A 20,635-nucleotide genomic window follows, 5' to 3' on the forward strand; every position below is an offset into this window, starting at 1 on the left:
AGCTACAGACATTTCCAGATATGATTTTCCACATATTCACAGATGAGCGCAACTCAAAGATCTATATACAGTATACGGATGATCTTCCTTTGCTTTTAGGGGGGAAGGTGCTTGAATTGTGAAGAGCGATATTATATAACGCCTGGGACTCATTAGAGACTTCAGATGCAGCAATCCCGTTGATTGAAAAGCAAATTGGATTTTAAAAGTCTAATGTTATCCCGGAGATAAGGGGCACTCTCCGGCTAATACTGAGCGCAGCGCTCGCCGCTTTTCCAATCAATGCCTATCCAGCCTTGCTGCTAGTTCAGCAACATCTGGAGAGACACATGCTCCCCTATGGCTGCGGCTGAAAACCCTGAGAGATCAGATTATGTGACAAGAGAGCAGTAAGCCGACAGCATCCGAGAAATACAGTCACCACTGAGCGGGTAATTTACAACAGATTTACAACGCTGAGTAATGAGATCTAGAAAATTATTAATTTTAGTGGCTAGAAATCTAAATGGATTCCATTACCCGGACGTGACATTGCTCGCTGTGTGCAACTTCAGACTATTTCTTGATAGAACAACATCACAGAAAAAAGGCCGCCATATTTGCCAACACCAGATGATAATATTAATGCACTGTGGGATCCAGCAGACCCACAGGATGAAGGCCGAAACAGCAGAGGTGCTTGGGTGCCTGACCGTTCATGGAGGGGGCGGGTGGCCTAGTATTGTACAGTGGGGGTACGGGGCGGTAGTCACAGGTGAAGGATTCCTTCCAGTAGGCGCCCCAACCCTACTTCCTGGCATATATTATATAGAGTCATTACACACAGAGGGATCATCTACTCCTATATATTATATAGAGTCATTACACACAGAGGGATCTATTCCTATATATTATATAGAGTCATTAAACACAGAGGGATCTATTCCTATATATTATATAGAGTCATTACACACAGAGGGATCTATTTCTATATATTATATAGAGTCATTACACACAGAGGGATCTATTCCTATATATTATATAGAGTCATTACACACAGAGTGATCTATTCCTATATATTATATAGTCATTAAACACAAAGTGATCTATTCCTATATAATATATAGAGTTATTACACACAGAGGGATCTATTCCTATATATTATATAGAGTCATTACACACAGAGGGATCTATTTCTATATATTATATAGAGTCATTACACACAGAGGGATCTATTTCTATATATTATATAAAGTCATTACACACAGAGGGATCTATTCCTATATATTATATAAAGTCATTACACACACAGGTATCTATTCCTATATATTATATACAGTCATTACACACAGGAATCTTCCTATTTATTATATAGAGTCATTACACACAGAGTGATCTATTCCTATGTATTATATAGAGTCATTACACACAGAGGGATCTATTCATATATTATATGGCGTCATTACACACAGAGGGATCTATTCCTATATATTATATAGAGACATTACACATAGAGGGATCTATTTCACGTCTTTATTTCTGTTAATGTTGATTAATGTGAATTACACATGACCTGGGTATTTGGTGGGTTAGTAAATTGGAGAAACAGGGGGGTTTTATTTAAATTTTATTTCAAATAAAGGATGTTTTAATTGTTTGTGTTTATTTCTTTTCACTTATATAATTAGTAATGGGGGTCTCATAGACCCTGCCCATTACTAATGTAGGGCCTAGTGGCAGCTGTGAACCCCATTGTTACCCAGATTGCCATCGCACCAGGGAAATTGGGATGAGCCGAGTAAAGTCTCGGGATTGTGGTATCTAATGGATGCGACAATTCTGGGCGGCTACAGGCTGCTATATTTAGACTGGGAGGGCCCAATATGCATGGGTCTTCCCAGCCTGAGAATACCACCCCCAGCTGTCTGCTTTAGCATGACTGAGTATCAAAATTGGTGGGGTAAGCATGCTGTTTTTTTAAATTATTTATTGAAATAATTTAAAAAAAATGCTGCATAGAGTCCATTTTTATTTTTTGGTAAACAAACTGCAGTTGTGAGCAGGGAGTTTCTAAAACCAACAAACCCCTTTTATAAAAAAATCTACTTCTACATGCAATTTTTAATGGCCATGGTTTTCCTTGAGTGATAACAGTGACTTCAGAGTATTTCTATAATGTGCTATAGAGCAACTAAAAAATACCACTATACAGTGATGGAAGAATTTCATCATACAGTGACTTTTTAATATTGACATAAAGTAAATGATACGACTAAACAGTGACTGAATGATATCACCATGCAGCGACAACAATATATAGAAAGTGACTGATTGAAATCACTATATGGTAACAGAATAATACCGCCATATAGTCATCAAATACTAAGACATCAGGAAGAGAACACCATGTTGCAATGGCAGCTCTGCATCTATCTATCTGTCTATTCAACTAGCTACCTCATATCTATCTATGTATCTATCTTTCTATATATCCCTCTATCTCATATCTATCTATCTATCTATCTATCTATCTATCCCTCTATCCATCTATCTATCTATCTATCTATCTATCTATCTATCTATCTATCTATCTATATCTATCCCTCTATCTATCTATCTATCTATCTATCTATCTATCTGTGACTCCCTGGCAAAACCAGGTAGTCACAAATAGGCCACTGCATAGCACCTTCCCTCATTAGGAAACACACAGCCAACCATTAAACCCTAGTCACCCCCCTTTAGGGAAAGATAGACACACCAGTGGGCGGGACCAGGTGGTTGGGACACGCCCACTTATGGGTCTAGACGGCCCGGGGCAGGAAAACAGTAGTTATTGAAAGTTTGTAGTTCAGTTTGCAGAGGAGTGTGGGCTGGAGCTAGGTGTAGCTCCAGCAGAGGAGGTTCAAGTTGAACGGTGCCAGAGTAGGAGCCCTGGTGCCTTGGCTAGGAGCAGACGGTGGTCTCCGTCAGCAGGAGACGGGAAGACGGCTCGGCAGAACCGAGGTGGACCGGGACAGGGTTGTAGCCCGCCGGTACCGATACGGGGAACCGACCCGGAAACCGTAGCACAAAGGGGGGTACTCGGACCCTGAAGCCAGAATCGGAAACAAGCGGACTGGTTAATTTACCGATTGAGGCCAGGACTAGAGGTCCTGTCCCACCCAAAGTCCCTCATAGAAGACAACAGCCCACTGATAGGGATAGGAGGTCACCGCCAGGGCCCATAGATCCCACGGGCCAGCGTCTGCCGGTACGGCTCCTCAGGCCACATCCAGCTGGGAGCGGACTCCTGAGTTCCAGACAAGGAGGTCCAAATCACACAAAAACAGTGCAGAGGAAAGAGATAGAGGCCACCAGCCGGGTGGGGGATCTGATGCAACCGGCCGCGGCGGCCGGCCACCAGCACCTTGGTTAAAAGACTCGTGTGGTTTATTGACTGTGAGTACTCAAATACCTCTTTGCTGTCACTATACCCTGCACTAAGTCACCGGGCCCCGGGCAACCATCCCTACTCACGGAGGGGTTAACACTAGCTACCATAACATCTCCCCCGGGTGCCCTACAACAGCAGCAGTGGTGTCCCACTTCACCACACACCGTGGGTGGCGTCACGAACCTAATATGACCTAGCCCGTACATCTACGTCCCCCTTTTATTCGGCGTGTCCGCGAGACCCCTGGGTCCGGAGACCCTCGAGCCACCACCCCAGTAGGCCCGGATCCGAGCAGCGTCGGATGCTGGCACGGGGGCGGCACATATCTATCTATCTATCTATCTCTATCTCATATTTATCCCTCTATCTATATATCCCTCTATCATATCTATTTATCCCTCTATCTATCTATCTATCTATCCCTCTATCTATCTATCTATCTATCCCTCTATCTATCTATCCCTCTATCTATCTATCTATCTATCTATCTCTATCTCATATTTATCCCTCTATCTATATATCCCTCTATCTATCTATCCATCCCTCTATCTGTCCATCTATCTATCCATCTATCTATCTATCCCTCTATCTATCTATCTATCTATCTATCTATCTATCTATCCCTCTAGCTATCTATCTATCTATCTATCTATCTATCTATCCCTTTAGCTGTCCCTCTATCTATCTATTTATCTATCCCTCTATCTATCCGTCTATTTATCTATCTATCCCTCTATCTGTCCCTCTATCTATTCATCTATCTATCTCTCTATCTCATATTTTTCCCTCTATCTATCTATCTATCCCTCTAGCTGTCCCTCTATCTATCTATCTATCTATCTATCTATCCCTCTATCTATCCCTCTATTTATCTATCTATCCCTCTATCTGTCCCTCTATCTATTCATCTATCTATCTCTCTATCTCATATTTTTCCCTCTATCTATCTATCCCTCTAGCTGTCCCTCTATCTATCTATCTATCTATCCCTCTATCTATCTATCTATCTATCCCTCTATCTATCTATATATCTATCCCTCTATCTATCTATCTATCTATCTATCTCTATCTCATATTTATCCCTCTATCTATATATCCCTCTATCTATCTATCCATCCCTCTATCTGTCCATCTATCTATCCATCTATCTATCTATCCCTCTATCTATCTATCTATCTATCTATCCCTCTATCTATCTATCTATCTATCTATCCCTCTAGCTGTCCCTCTATCTATCTATCTATTTATCTATCCCTCTATCTATCCGTCTATTTATCTATCTATCCCTCTATCTGTCCCTCTATCTATTCATCTATCTATCTCTCTATCTCATATTTTTCCCTCTATCTATCTATCTATCTATCCATCTATCCATCCTTCTATCTATCTATCTATCTATCTATCTATCTATCCCTCTATCTATCCCTCTATTTATCTATCTATCCCTCTATCTGTCCCTCTATCTATCTATCTATCTATCTATCCCTCTATCTATCTATCTATCTATCTATCTATCCCTCTATCTATCCCTCTATTTATCTATCTATCCCTCTATCTATCTATCCCTCTATCTATCTATCCCTCTATCTATCCCTCTATTTATCTATCTATCCCTCTATCTATCCCTCTATTTATCTATCTATCTCTATCTATCTATCCCTCTATCTATCTATCCCTCTATCTATCCCTCTATTTATCTATCTGTCCCTCTATCTGTCCCTCTATCTATCTATCTATCTATCTATCTATCTATCTATCCCTCTATCTCTCTATCTATCTATCCCTCTATCTATCTATCCCTCTATCTATCTATCTATCTATCTATCCCTCTATCTATCTATCTATCCCTCTATCTATCTATCCCTCTATCTATCTATCTCTCTATATCTATCTATCCCTCTATCTATCTATCTATCCCTCTATCTATCTATCTATCTATCTATCCCTCTATGTATCCCTCTATCTATCCATCTATCCATCTATCTATCTATCTATCTATCTATCCCTCTATCTATCTATCTATCTATCCCTCTATGTATCCCTCTATCTATCTATCCCTCTATCTATACCTTTATCTCACATCTGTCCCCCTTGTATTTTTCTCGTTCCCTCCATCTTCCCCGTGCTCTTTCCTATATCCACTCTTCACACTGCGGGCGGTCATATTATTAGGACTTCTTCCCCTGGGGCTTCTTCTATGATGTGTGATGTTTTCTGTACACATTGCAGAGAATGCCGGATTGTGCAGCCTCTTCGGATCCTCTTTGTCTTGACTCTTGGGTCGCTCCATCTTTCCCCATCTTGCATTTATTTCATGTGATTTGTGCTATTTATGGAATAGAAATATTGCCGGGAGTAATTTTTTTTTTTTTACCGGCCAATGACCTGATTTTTTTTTTCTCACTTGATTTAACTCTACTCCAGAAGTTCTGTACATATTAATAATCTGCGCCGCGATGTGATGAAATCATACATTGCTAATAAGGTAGAGAAAGGCGCTGTATAGCGGTAGAAAGGATAAGACTAATTAATGAGGTCTACGCTGCGGTGACCATAGAAAAAGGGTTAGGACATGCAGAGCATCACAGCTATGATACAAAGGAGTCAGGACACGCAGAGCATCACAGCTATGATACAAAGGAGTCAGGACACGCAGAGCATCGCAGCTATGATAGAAAGGAGTCAGGACACGCAGAGCATCACAGCTATGATAGAAAGGAGTCAGGACACGCAGAGCATCACAGCTATGATACAAAGGAGTCAGGACACGCAGAGCATCACAGCTATGATACAAAGGAGTCAGGTCACGCAGAGCATCACAGCTATGATACAAAGGAGTCAGGACATGCAGAGCATCGCAGCTATGATAGAAAGGAGTCAGGACACACAGAGCATCACAGCTATGATACAAAGGAGTCAGGACACGCAGAGCATCACAGCTATGATACAAAGGAGTCAGGACACGCAGAGCATCACAGCTATGATACAAAGGAGTCAGGACATGCAGAGCATCACAGCTATGATACAAAGGAGTCAGGACATGCAGAGCATTGCAGCTATGATAGAAAGGAGTCAGGACACGCAGAGCATCGCAGCTATGATAAAAAGGAGTCAGGACATGCAGAGCATTGCAGCTATGATAGAAAGGAGTCAGGACATGCAGAGCATCACAGCTATGATACAAAGGAGTCAGGACACGCAGAGCATCACAGCTATGATACAAAGGAGTCAGGACACGCAGAGCATCACAGCTATGATAGAAAGGTGTCAGGACACGCAGAGCATCTCACCTGTGATAGAAAGGTGTAAGTGCCTGCAAACCATTGCAGCTATAATAGAAAGGAATCAGGACACGCAGAGCATCGCAGCTGTGATAGAAAGAGTCAGGACATGCAGAGCATTGCAGCTCTAATAGAAAGGAGTCAGAACACGCAGAGCATCGCAGCTATGATAAAAAGGGATTAGGAGACGCAGAGCATCGCAGCTATGATAAAAAGGTCTACTGCTACCTCTCATTTATATACAGTGCCTACAAGTAGTATTCAACCCCCTGCAGATTTAGCAGGTTTACACATTCGGAATTAACTTGGCATTGTGACATTTGGACTGTAGATCAGCCTGGAAGTGTGAAATGCAGCAAAAAAGAATGTTATTTATTTTTTTATTTTTTTTTTAAATTGTGAAAAGTTTATTCAGAGGGTCATTTATTATTCAACCCCTCAAACCACCAGAATTCTGTTTGGTTCCCCTAAAGTATTAAGAAGTATTTCAGGCACAAAGAACAATGAGCTTCACATGTTTGGATTAATTATCTCATTTTCCAGCCTTTTCTGACTAATTAAGACCCTCCCCAAACTTGTGAACAGCACTCATACTTGGTCAACATGGGAAAGACAAAGGAGCATTCCAAGGCCATCAGAGACAAGATCGTGGAGGGTCACAAGGCTGGCAAGGGGTACAAAACCCTTTCCAAGGAGTTGGGCCTACCTGTCTCCACTGTTGGGAGCATCATCCGGAAGGGGAAGGCTTATGGAACTACTGTTAGCCTTCCACAGCCTGGACAGCCTTTGAAAGTTTCCACCCGTGCCGAGGCCAGGCTTGTCCGAAGAGTCAAGGCTAACCCAAGGACAACAAGGAAGGAGCTCCGGGAAGATCTCATGGCAGTGGGGACATTGGTTTCAGTCAATACCATAAGTAACGTACTCCACCGCAATAGTCTCCGTTCCAGACGAGCCCGTAAGGTACCTTTACTTTCAAAGCGTCATGTCAAGGCTCGTCTACAGTTTGCTCATGATCACTTGGAGGACTCTGAGACAGACTGGTTCAAGGTTCTCTGGTCTGATGAGACCAAGATCGAGATCTTTGGTGCCAACCACACACGTGACGTTTGGAGACTGGATGGCACTGCATACGACCTCAAGAATACCATCCCTACAGTCAAGCATGGTGGTGGCAGCATCATGCTGTTGGGCTGTTTCTCAGCCAAGGGGCCTGGCCATCTGGTCCGCATCCATGGGAAGATGGATAGCACGGCCTACCTGGAGATTTTGGCCAAGAACCTCCGCTCCTCCATCAAGGATCTTAAGATGGGTCGTCATTTCATCTTCCAACAAGACAACGACCCAAAGCACACAGCCAAGAAAACCAAGGCCTGGTTCAAGAGGGAAAAAATCAAGGTGTTGCAGTGGCCTAGTCAGTCTCCTGACCTTAACCCAATTGAAAACTTGTGAAAGGAGCTCAAGATTAAAGTCCACATGAGACACCCAAAGAACCTAGATAACTTGGAGAAGATCTGCATGGAGGAGTGGGCCAAGATAACTCCAGAGACCTGTGCCGGCCTGATCAAGTCTTATAAAAGACGATTATTAGCTGTAATTGCAAACAAGGGTTATTCCACAAAATATTAAACCTAGGGGTTGAATAATAATTGACCCACACTTTTATGTTGAAAATTTATTAAAATTTAACTGAGCAACATAACTTGTTGGTTTGTAAGATTTATGCATCTGTTAATAAATCCTGCTCTTGTTTGAAGTTTGCAGGCTCTAACTTATTTGCATCTTATCAAACCTGCTAAATCTTCAGGGGGTTGAATACTACTTGTAGGCACTGTATGTATGTTTCAAGTATAATCTGTATGTTTGTTTGGAAAAACTAATAAAAACAGTATTTAAAAAAAAAAAAAGAAAGGTGTCATGACAAGCAGAGCATTGCAGATATGAATGAAAGGTAGATTAGTCACCAGATTTCACAATAGAAATTGCACACATTATTATATATATATATATATATATATATATATATATATATATATATATATATATATATACATATATCTTAGACCAGATTAGACTTGTATGCTTCCTTTGAAAATCAATAACAGAATGGCTGTGTAAAGCAGATATTAGAACTGACAGCTGCAGCTTGTACTGAGCAGTGTGAGATCTCAGCAGGGTGGAAGGACAGTGAGGAGCTCCAATGATGTAAGAGACATTGGGTATTTCCATCTCCAAGATTCTATCCCAAGACGTAGTAGGTATAATAATAATATTAGCAAATATTTCCAAATAGAAATGTAGTATAGTTCTCCTGATTAGCCATGTCTCTCACCTCATGTGTAGGGCATTGCAGCTTATGTATCCATGGTTCCAATTATAGGCGTGGTCATAACCATGGATACCTAAGGTCCTGCAATGCCCTGCATATGAGGTAAGAGACATGGCTATATCAGGAGAACTATACTACATTTCTAATTGGAGGTATTTGCTAATATTATTATTATTACACCTACTACATATTGGGATAGGATCTTAGAGATGGAAATATCCCTTTGGGCTGTTGTACATAGAAGTGCCCAAATATATAAACTGTATATACCAACCCAAAAGACGCTCTTTTTGTTATTTGTTGGGGGATTGAAGCCCTATGGATGTTTTACACACGTGCTGGTGGTATTTCTCGGCCTATGCGGCCATCGTCCTGACAACAAAGCCTTAGAAGGAAATTGCCCTGAGATGCCAGGACTCGGGTAACATGTTTTTGTGAATCAGCATACATCACCATTTCTCTAGATCGTGTGAGCATGTTCTTGTGAGAGTAAAAATAGCCTTCATTTATGTCTGTAAATATCCGAGAGAAGTCCTGACTCATATCTGCATTAAAATAGCTTCCTCCTAGAGAGAAATCAGCGCCGGCAGCGAGGGATCAGCGCAGAACACGGATTCCTCATGTAGACAGGAGATTTTCCTCGGAACACGACGCGTCCCAGTTATTGACCTTTATACCAGTTCCGATGGGAAAACAACTGGAAATAGAAATCTGGTATACAAAGACGCTATGCTATACATTATAATGTCACGCTGTATACAGCCCCTGAGGGAGCAGATCACATATACAAAAAACACTCATTAACCCCTTTGGAGAAGCAGATATTTTTAGTTTTTTCTTCTGTGCATTACAAGATGCATATCTTTTTTATTTTTCCCTAGCTGTATGACAATTTTGTATTATTTTTTTTTTCTCATTTGATTGACACCATTCACTTTACCATATAATTTAAAGCTAAAAATGTGACAATAAACTTCCAGTTTGACCAAGAAAAAGATAAATGTGAAATTTTGCCATTATTTTTCATTTTTATTACTTTCCCTTTGAAGTAAAAATGACCTGCCAACTCTGTTCTACATGTCATTATTGCTATAACGATATCAAATAACTACTTTAATTAAAAAAAAACGTAAAAAAATATGCCTTCAGTCGCCTTATTCTGAGATCCACACATTTTATTTATTTTCCAGTTGATAAGGGATTTTTGTAGTTTTTTATACTTTCATTTTCATGATTTTTTTTATTCTGTATTTAATTTTTTTTGTATTTACATTAATTGCCCAAAAGACAATGATTTCCTTTTTTTCTACTTCAGCGTTCACTTTATGAAATAAATATTTAGATATTTTATTAGTTTGGGCAATTACGCACGCAGCGATACCTGATTTCTCTTTATTATTTATATATATATATATATTTATTTTTTATATATATATATATATATATATATATATATATATATATATTTTCTATTTTTTTTTTAAACATTGTTTTTATGTTTTTTACATCTTTTTATTAGCTCCCTTGTAGGGCTTGAACATGCAATTCTTGATCACCTTTAAAGTACATGGCAATAATGTAAAATAATAATAATAACAATAATAATAATAATAATATATAGTAATGTACAATTTTGTAATTGTGCATTTTAAAATTGAGGATGTCCAAAGAAACCCATCCACAGGATAAGCTTCATAGATGTGTTAACTTAGCAGATCCCATGGCACCCTACAAGAACAAAGCAGCCTGCCACCATGTTCATTACCTTTAAATGCCGATGTCACACAGCATAGTTACATTTAAAACATTAAATTATTGCGTTGTCATAAGTGTCTCCCAACCTAGAGAGACTTTTTACCTGGCCTGGGACCTGAGGTTCACTTTGCCTTGTGAAACTCTGGTTTTTAAATGTATAGTGTTTTGGTGAAGCAAGGGTTAAAGACTCCTTCCTTGCTGGTAGTTCCTTGTAAGTTCAATCTCAGGTGCAGCCGGTTTGTTACCACTCCTCTCCACTTTAAATAGTCACAGGTTCCATTACCTGATGCCGGATATAGAATCCATTTCTGAACCGACCACTGTAAAAGAACCAAGTGTCTGCAAGTTGCTGAAGTTGTTTGGCCTGTAGCCCTGGTGTTTGGCTGCAACAGTGGAGTTGGTATATATCCTTTTTGTCTATGTTCCCCTGTCTATCCTTCTTTCCTTGTGTCTTATTAGTGGTGAAGTCTAGTGCACTCTTAGGCCTTTGCATTAGCCAGGGTGTGTTGAGGGATATTTGGGAATAGGAATGTGACGGCGACTGGGGGAAGGACCTGTGTAGGGATATTAGGAGTCTCAGACACAAGTTATATGGAGAATTAGGACTGAAACATCTGTGCTCTGTTCACTTTGTAAGGATTTCGAAATAAGAAATCACAAATTTTGTTCAACAATCTGAGTGCCAAGTCTCTCTTTCATACCAGACACAAGTTAGTGTCAGGAGATGACCCGTCTCCCCTCTCCCTACCGCTAGGGCTTGCTTATCCTTTCCATCCCTTTTTTTACCTCTGTGTTGCGCCAGTCCCATGCATGATGTGCGTTCAAAGCTAGCTCTGATCGCATTAGTTACTATCAGGTGCCGGCTGTGTAACACAGCACACATCCAAGCTGTGTAGATCGGGCTCACCGTGAATATATGGCGGATGTCGCAAAAGGGTTAAGAAAATATTCAAAATAGTAACCGAATACATGCAAAAAAAAAAAAATAAATCTTTTCAAATGGTGCTCACTGCACCCAGTGGTACACAATCCTGGATTAGATCAGAAAATTACATTGAAAAGGGTGCTTTTTTTTTTTTTTTAAATTATAACCTTGTATTATAGTTGTTTATTCAGTGTACTGTTGATTTTGCAGCAAAATATCAATTTTTCTTTTTTTTTTTCTTCAATTTTTTTTATTATATTTATTTTTATTTTTTAAATAAAATTAGTATTTAGCTATTATGTCAGATAGCGCGGATTGTACTCGAAGCTGTGTAGATAAGATTGATATTAATGGCGGGAGCATTGTATATTCACCATATGGGTTTTACAGCTAGTGCTAACATTATTAGCTTATGATATGGTTCAATCATGGCGGATTTTGCTGTTGCTGGGAAAATTGTCCTCGTCCGCGCCTTGTGTGCAGCACTCGATACTCTGGATCTATAGCGGCCTCATTAGTGCGGCGCAGTAATACTTCTATAAACAAATTACAGAGTGCGCTAACATGTTACTTATCAGTAAAGATGAATGACTAATCTCGCCTTGTGCAGGCCAGCTGCCTTCCCTCTTATCAAAATGTCAGACGCCTCTAATTATTACTCAGAAGCTGCTTTTCTGCACTAAATCTTCCAATGTATTAGGGGGGGGGATGGCTGTAGCAATAATTAAAGGGGAGTTGTTACTAAAATATAGGTTGTTTCTGGAAGAGATCATATTAAAGAGGAATTTCACCCACTATATGTTTGCCGGCAGTCAGCAATTTAGCACTTGGAACAAAAACGCTCTTCCATAAATTTAGACCCATTGGGGTTTATATACGTGTAATAAAGGCGCAGATTGAAATTTAAAGGGGTTGTCCCATGAACAAAGTTCATTTTAATCAACGGATCTTGTAATAATAAAAAAATCCACAATTTGAAGTGATTAAAAAATTATTCCTGAGATAATGTTATATACTATACAAGTGCGTCTCAAAAAATTAGAATATCCTCAAAGAGTTAATTATTTTGACTCCAGCAGCGTCCACTCCTTGTGAATCTCCTTCAAATTTTTGAATGGCCTTTTCTTAACAATCCTATCAAGGCTGCGGTTATCCCTGTTACTTGTGCACCTTTTTCTACCACACTTTTTCCTTCCACTCAACTTTCCATTAATATGCTTGGATACAGCACTCTGTGAACAACCAGCCTCTTTAGCAATGACCTTTTGTGGCTTACCCTCCTTGTGGAGTGTGTCAATGCCTGCCTTCTGGACATCTGTCAAGTCAGCAGTCTTCCCCATAATTGTGTAGCCTACAGAACCAGACTAAGGGACCATTTTAAACGCTTACGAAGCCTTTGCAGGTGTTTTGTGGTAATTTTTCTAATTTTCTGAGATAAGGGTTTTTATTGGCTGTAAGCCATAATCATCAACATTAACAGAAATAAACACTATAAATAGATCCCTCTGTGTGTAATGACTCTATATAATATATAGGAATAGATCCCTCTGTGTGTAATGACTCTATATAATATATAGGAATAGATCCTTCTGTGTGCAATGACTCTATATAATATATAGGAATAGATCCCTCAGTGTGTAATGACTCTATATAATATATAGGAATAGATCCCTCTGTGTGTAATGACTCTATATAATATATAGGAATAGATCCCTCTGTGTGCAATGACTCTATATAATATATAGGAATAGATCCCTCTGTGTGTAATGACTCTATATAATATATAGGAATAGATCCCTCAGTGTGCAATGACGCTATATAATACAGTGAAACCTTGGTTTGAGAGCGTTTTGCAAAACAAACAAAACTTTTTCCAAATTTGTAACTTGGTTTAAGAGCAATGATTTGCAATAAAAGCAAATACTCATTGTGCACACTTCCGGTTCCGTCCTTTCACCACACTCTGACCCGCTCTGGAGCTAATTTTCTGTCCATATGTACTGTGTACAGTATACAGTATACGATTGCCCAGTACAGTATATACTATATAGCATTTCTATCAATTTGCATTTGTGGATACAGTACTGTACTCTCTTTCAGCTAACCAGTGCCGTATATTGCTTATACTGTACCTCTCACATACCAACAATTCTATTGTAAGCTAATGTGCAGTTTAATTTGTTTTACATGTTTTTTACTGTACAGTATTGTGTATTAGTGTCCTGTAGTAAATAGATCCCTCTGTGTGTAATGACTCTTTATAATATATAGGAATAGATCCCTCTGCGTGTAATGACTATATAATATATAGGAATGCATCCCTCTGTGTGTAATGACTCTATATAATATAAAGCAATAGATCCCTCTGTGTGTAATGACTCTATAAAATATATAGAATAGATCCCTCTGTGTGTAATGACTCTATATAATATATAGAATAGATCCCTCTGTGTGTAATGACTCTATATAATATATAGTAATAGATCCCTCTGCGTGTAATGACTATATAATATATAGGAATAGATCCCTCTGCGTGTAATGACTATGTAATATATAGGAATAGATCCCTCTGTGTGTAATGACTATATAATATATAGGAATAGATCCTTCTGTTTGTACTGACTCTATATAATATATAGGAATAGATCCATCTGTGTGTAATGACTCTATATAATATATAGAAATAGATCCCTCTGTTTGTACTGACTCTATATAATATATAGGAATAGATCCCTCTGTTTGTACTGACTCTATATAATATATAGGAATAGATCCCTCTGTGTGTAATGACTCTATATAATATATATAAATAGATCCCTCTGTGTGTAATGACTATATAATATATAGAAATAGATCCCTCTGTGTGTAATGACTCTATATAATATATAGAAATAGATCCCTCTGTGTGTAATGACTCTATATAATATATAGAAATAGATCCCCCTGTGTGTAATGACTCTATATAATATACAGGAATAGATCCCTCTGTTTGTACTGACTCTATATAATATATAGGAATAGATCCCTCTGTGTGTAATGACTCTATATAATATATATATATGGTACCTACCTGCACGCAACCTCAGATCCTCACAAGATCTCCTTCTCTGCTCCTCTCTTATCTCCTCTTCCCACAATCGCGTACAAGATTTCTCCCGTGCATCCCCCATACTCTGGAACGCTCTACCTCAGCATATCAGACTCTCCACTACCGGGGAAAGCTTCAAGAGGAACCTCAAGACCCAACTCTTCCAACAAGTCTACAACCTACAATAGCCCTCAGTCCAGTAGACCACTGCGCAACCAGCTCTGTCCTCACCTATTGTACCATCACCCATTCCCTGTAGACTGTGAGCCCTCGCAGGCAGGGTCCTCTCTCCTCCTATACCAGTCTGTCTTGTACTGTTAATGATTGTTGTACATATACCCTCTCTCACTTGTAAAGCGCCATGGAATAAATGGCGCTATAATAATAAATAATAATAATAATATAGGAATAGATCCCTCTGTGTGTAATGACTCTATATAATATATAGAAATAGATCCCTCTGTGTGTAATGACTCTATATAATATACAGGAATAGATCCCTCTGTTTGTGCTGACTCTATATAATATATATGAATAGATCCCTCTGTTTGTACTGACTCTATATAATATATAGGAATAGATCCCTCTGTGTGTAATGACTATATAATATATAGAAATAGATCCCTCTGTGTGTAATGACTCTATATATTATATAGAAATAGATCCCTCTGTGTGTAAGGACTCTATATATTATATAGAAATAGATCCCTTTGTGTGTAAGGACTCTATATAATATATAGAATAGATCCCTCTGTGTGTACTGACTCTATATAATATATAGAATAGATCTCTCTGTGTGTAATGACTCTATATAATATCTAGAATTAGATCCCTCTGTGTGTAATGACTCTATATAATATATAGAAATAAATCCCTCTGTGTGTAATTGTGACACCCTGGGCAAGCCAGGGGTCACAGGTCACAACATCACATGCACCCCACATTCCCTGCAGGTACACCAAGCTAACCCAAAATCCTTGTTGCCTTCCTCCAGGGGCTGATGTCCACACCAGGGGGTGGGCCAGGCGGTTGGCTCCGCTCACCGAGGAGTTCACAGCCCTGGAGGCGGGAAAACCAGGCAGAGATCAGGGAGAGAGTTTGAAGTGTGAGGAGTAAACAGTGAAGTGGTAAAGGAGGACAGTAAGAGTGGCGACAGCAAAGAAACAGTTAAGAAAGCCTGAAGTTGGTCCGGGTGTGTGCCCCGGACTGTGACAGCAAGGTCAGCAGACGACGGGTGATAGTCTGCAGGGGGATTGTTTGGAGGTTGCTGGAAGGACCGCGGACGGGTGGTGACCCGGCGGTACTGGAGCAGTATACGAAGAACAGTCAGCACCAGTGCAGGGGCCTTTCGGATCCCGGCAAGGCTAGGAGTCGCCATAATTTGCCAAATCCGTCAGTGAAGGGGACCTCTGTCTCCTAACAACTAAGTCCCGATTGAAGGCAACAGCCCGACCGTGAAGGGGAGACACCGCAACCGCCAGGGCACCAGTTTCCCAGGGCCAGCGCCTGCGGGCAAGAGTAGAGCTCCTTCGGCCCAGCTTGAAGCCGAGGAATGGGTAACCGGTGGGGACCCATCGCTACCAAAAGACTTTACATAGGTGCAGGGAAGAGACCGTCACCGCTAACTGCAGGGAACCGCAGCACCGTGAACCGTCCGAGGGACCCGTCCAACCAGCCGTTTGTTTACCGAGAACTATGTCGTGTTTACTGGCTGAGTGAGTACCTCCGTGCCGTGCGGCACAGCGCTGCCCCTGCGCCCCTGCACCCCCACAGGCCCCATACCCGCCTGTCCACCATACCAACCCCATCATTGGGCCCCGGGAGCACCAAGACCCCTACCCACGGAGGGGCAAATCAACAACTGGCTGCTCCGTACCATCACTCCCGGGCTCCCCAACCAGAGCAGTGGTAGTGCTCACTCAATCACCACAGCCGTGGGTGGCGTCACGGACAATAAACTATCCCAAAACCCAATCCCCTTTCACTCACGGGCGAAGAGCGCCGCTCGAGTCCCCGGGATCCGGCCCATCGCTCGAGCCACCGAGCAGCAGCAGGCCGCAGCAGCCGCGGCAGCCGGACCCGAGCAGAGGGAGAGCGCGGCGTCCCCTCCTCCGCCCGCGACAACTTGGCGTAAAGAACAGGATCTTACCGCTCTGCCGTTGGGTAGGTAGAGGTGCGCCTTGTGACCGCCGGAGGTATCCAGCCAGAAAATTTCAGAAGTCGCCATCTTTGGCGCGAAAAGTTCCCGCTCGAGCGTCTTCTCGAGTAGCAGAGGCGCGAAGGCCAAAACCCCGCCCCGAGAGAGGAGGGGCTGGAAAGAGGCTAAGGGGGACGCGAATGGAGAAATGGCGGCGTCCTCGAATTGGAGCGCGGGAGTACCCGCTACCGGGGCATCCAAGCTCTGGGGAAAAAGAGGAGGAGTAGCTTTTGAAGACTGCGGCCCGGGTGAGCTCCCCGCCGGGACCGCTGAGTGGCTGGAGCGGGAGTTGGGTCGGTTCTGCTTGAAGGTGAGGGCGCAGAGCCTGCAGCAGTTGATGGACTGGAAGGCAGAGATGCGCAGGATGGTTGCCGTAGTGGAGGCCCGTGAGCAAGGGGCCGCTGCGGCCGTGCCGCGTCGCGACCAGTCCACCCAAACCCCAGAACCAGCCCTGATTGAGTGGGAGATGGACATCAGCGCCGCGGCCGGGGGGCCGGAGAGAATGCCGTTGATGGAAGAAGAGGTCCCAAGTATGCTGCCTCCGCCGCCGTACCTGACGGCCGTCAGTGGGTCGGGGTTGAACTGCCGATGGAAGGAGAACCCAATGTACCGTTCGGTCCCTGAGTGGGCCGACCCCCTGCGGTGGTAGCCGCCTCAAGGTCAGCGGAGTACCGCTGCACCGTCCCCGTTGGGACCACCAGTGTGTTTGTTTGAAAGTTCTGCTGATAATGATAAGCAAAATGAAACCGTGAAGTTCACCTTTATATGTATAAATACATGTGTGGTCAATATAAAGGACTGGCACATGACTTATTTCTTCCAAAAACAATACTAAGGACCAGGGGGCACTCACTGCGAGTGGAAGAAAAGCGATTCCGACACCTAAATAGGAAAGGGTTCTTTACAGTTAGAGCGGTCAGACTGTGGAATACCCTACCACAAGAGGTAGTAATGGCTGATACTATAACAGCTTTTAAAAAAGGGCTGGATGATTTCCTCAGTACACAAAACATTGTTGGTTATAAATGACTTAGTGACTAAATGTTGAACTGGTGGAGGAAGGTTGAACTAGATGGACCTAGGTCTTTTTTCTTTTTTTTTTTTTTTTTTTCCAATTTAAGATTTTATTAATTTTCCAGGAAATACAAAATTAGAACATACATCCATACTATTGCAAATGAAACAGATCAGAAGTTAATGCTAAACCAAGCCTTCGCCGGCTTCGCAACATTCTATGGATGGTGTAAATGGAACATAGATAATCACTTAAAAAAAAAACAAAACAATAAAACGATAAATCAAGGAGAAGATATTCAAACAAGAGGAAGTCACAGAGTCTAGAGAAATAGGGGTAGTGCAGAGAAGGGAGAGAATAGAAAGCAGAGTGAGGCGACCGGGACTGATGCAATGTCCGTTGAGCTGAAAATTTGTCAAAAGTGCGGTGTGAACTATCTGGAAAAGAAAAGGCCAGAGTGCCCCCCGTCCGGAGGTTAAAGTAGTTCAAGAAGTGTTTTACTAGACAAGAAGGAGTCCCATTGGAACCACTTGGAGGCCGTTTCCACCGTCTGCCCTCGAGATTGGGCCATCACCATTTCCATGCGGTGAATAACATTTACCTCTGTTATCCACTCATCTACCGTCGGGGGGTTAGGATCTTTCCACCGCCGAGGAATCACGGTCTTGGCGGCCTGGAGAAGGTGGCCTAGGATCGATTTCCTAAAAACCTTTTCTGATACGTCAAAGATATACAGTAAGACTGCCTCCGGGCGACTGGGGACCACAATTCCTGTGGCCCCCCGTATGGCTGCCAGTACCTTGCTCCAAAAGACCGACAGGCTCGGGCAGTGCCACCAGATGTGGGACATGGTGCCTCCCGAGGCTCCACATCGCCAGCAAGAGTCAGGTATTTCGGGGCACCACGCGTGTAGAGACGCCGGAACCCTGTACCACCTGGAAAGTATTTTATAGCTAGTTTCCTGCATCCTAGTGGCAGTCACGGACCTGTGGGTCAGGCGATAACAACGTTCCCATTGGCTCCCGGTAATCGGTTGGTTGAGCTCTAACTCCCAAGCTTTACAGAAGCGAGGAGGCGACGCCTCTACTGTACTCGTCAGAAGCTTGTACACCCTTGATATAGCATGGCGCGTATTAGAGGAACCAGTGCATAGATTTTCAAAAGGGGTTTGGGGTGAGGGGTGAGTCATGATAGTATCTTGGGAAGTCAAGAAGTGCTTGAGTTGGGCATATTCAAAATGAAAACGTAGTTTAAAATTACAACTCTCTACTATCTCCTGAAGTGGGATAATGGACCCCCTCGGAATCACTCGATTTAGCCTCAAGGGGTTCAATTTCGTGCTTCCTAGAAAATTGTTGGATGATGCCCCCGGCAGAAACTCCGGGTTGTCCGTCAGTGGCATAAGGGGCCCTCTAGGTTGGATCAGGAGATTACGTGACGGCCCAGAGTGCACCGTTTTCAGAGTCTGCTTGGTGCTATAAGACATCTCAATCTTATGTTTGGTGAGGAGTGGCCAGGTCCACGGCAGGGTCGGAATTGATAAGGGGCATATTTCTTGTGCCAGGCTAACCCACAGTTTAGAGCTAGAATTATGTAGAAGATCCAAAACCCTGGCATGAGCTGCCGCCAAGTAGTAACGCCTACAATCGGGCAGCCCCGTTCCTCCTGCACCTTTGGTCCTAGTCAAGACGCCACTTCCAATACGAGGGCGTCTTCCAGACCAGACAAATCTACCGAACATGCGCTGCATCTTGGCCCAATAGGTTGCCGGTACATAGACCGGGGCCGTCTGCAGCAAATATAGCAATCTCGGGAGGGCCGTCATCCTGAGTGCACTGATCCTGCCAAACCATGAAAGAGTGCCCCCATGCCACCGAGTCAGATCCCCCTCGAGCCGTGACAGAAAACTCTGGTAGTTTAATTGAAAGAGTCTGGATAGGTCAGATGGAATCTTGATGCCTAAGTATCCGATGCTACCATGGGGTGGCCATCTAAAGGGGAAGTTTGGTTTTATAACATTTACAGTCGATTGGGGCAAGGAGATATTTAGGGCCTCTGATTTATCAAAATTAATTTTAAAATTGGACCACTTACTAAACCGGTTTAGTTCCAACATTAAGGACGGGAGGGATGTGGTGGGGCTACTTAAATATACCAGAAGATCGTCGGCGAAAGCAGCGCATTTATGCTCCCGATTGGCAATCCTAATTCCCCGTATGTCTGGGTTAGCCCGGATGGCTGACAACAAGTGTTCCATGACTAATACATATAGTAACGGTGACAAGGGGCAACCCTGTCGTGTCCCGTTTCGGATGGAGAAGGGTTTCGTCAGAGTGCCATTAATCCTAAGAAGAGCAGTCGGGGAGTGATATAACGCCATAATTTTAGACGAGAAAACTGGCCCCAGGCCTATATGGTCTAGGGTCTGTGATAACGACTGCCAGGAGACTCTGTCGAAAGCCTTCTCAGCATCCAAAGACAGTAACATCATGGGCATCTTTTTATTGTGTGCATGTTGGATTAAATCCAGGGTTTTTATGGTATTGTCCCTTGCCTCTCTACCTGGGACAAATCCAACCTGATCAAGGTGGATCAAGTTAGGGAGCAAGGGGCTAAGTCTATTTGCCAAAAGC

The sequence above is a fragment of the Anomaloglossus baeobatrachus genome, chromosome 3 (genome assembly GCF_048569485.1).
Source record: "Anomaloglossus baeobatrachus isolate aAnoBae1 chromosome 3, aAnoBae1.hap1, whole genome shotgun sequence".
NCBI lineage: Eukaryota > Metazoa > Chordata > Amphibia > Anura > Aromobatidae > Anomaloglossus > Anomaloglossus baeobatrachus.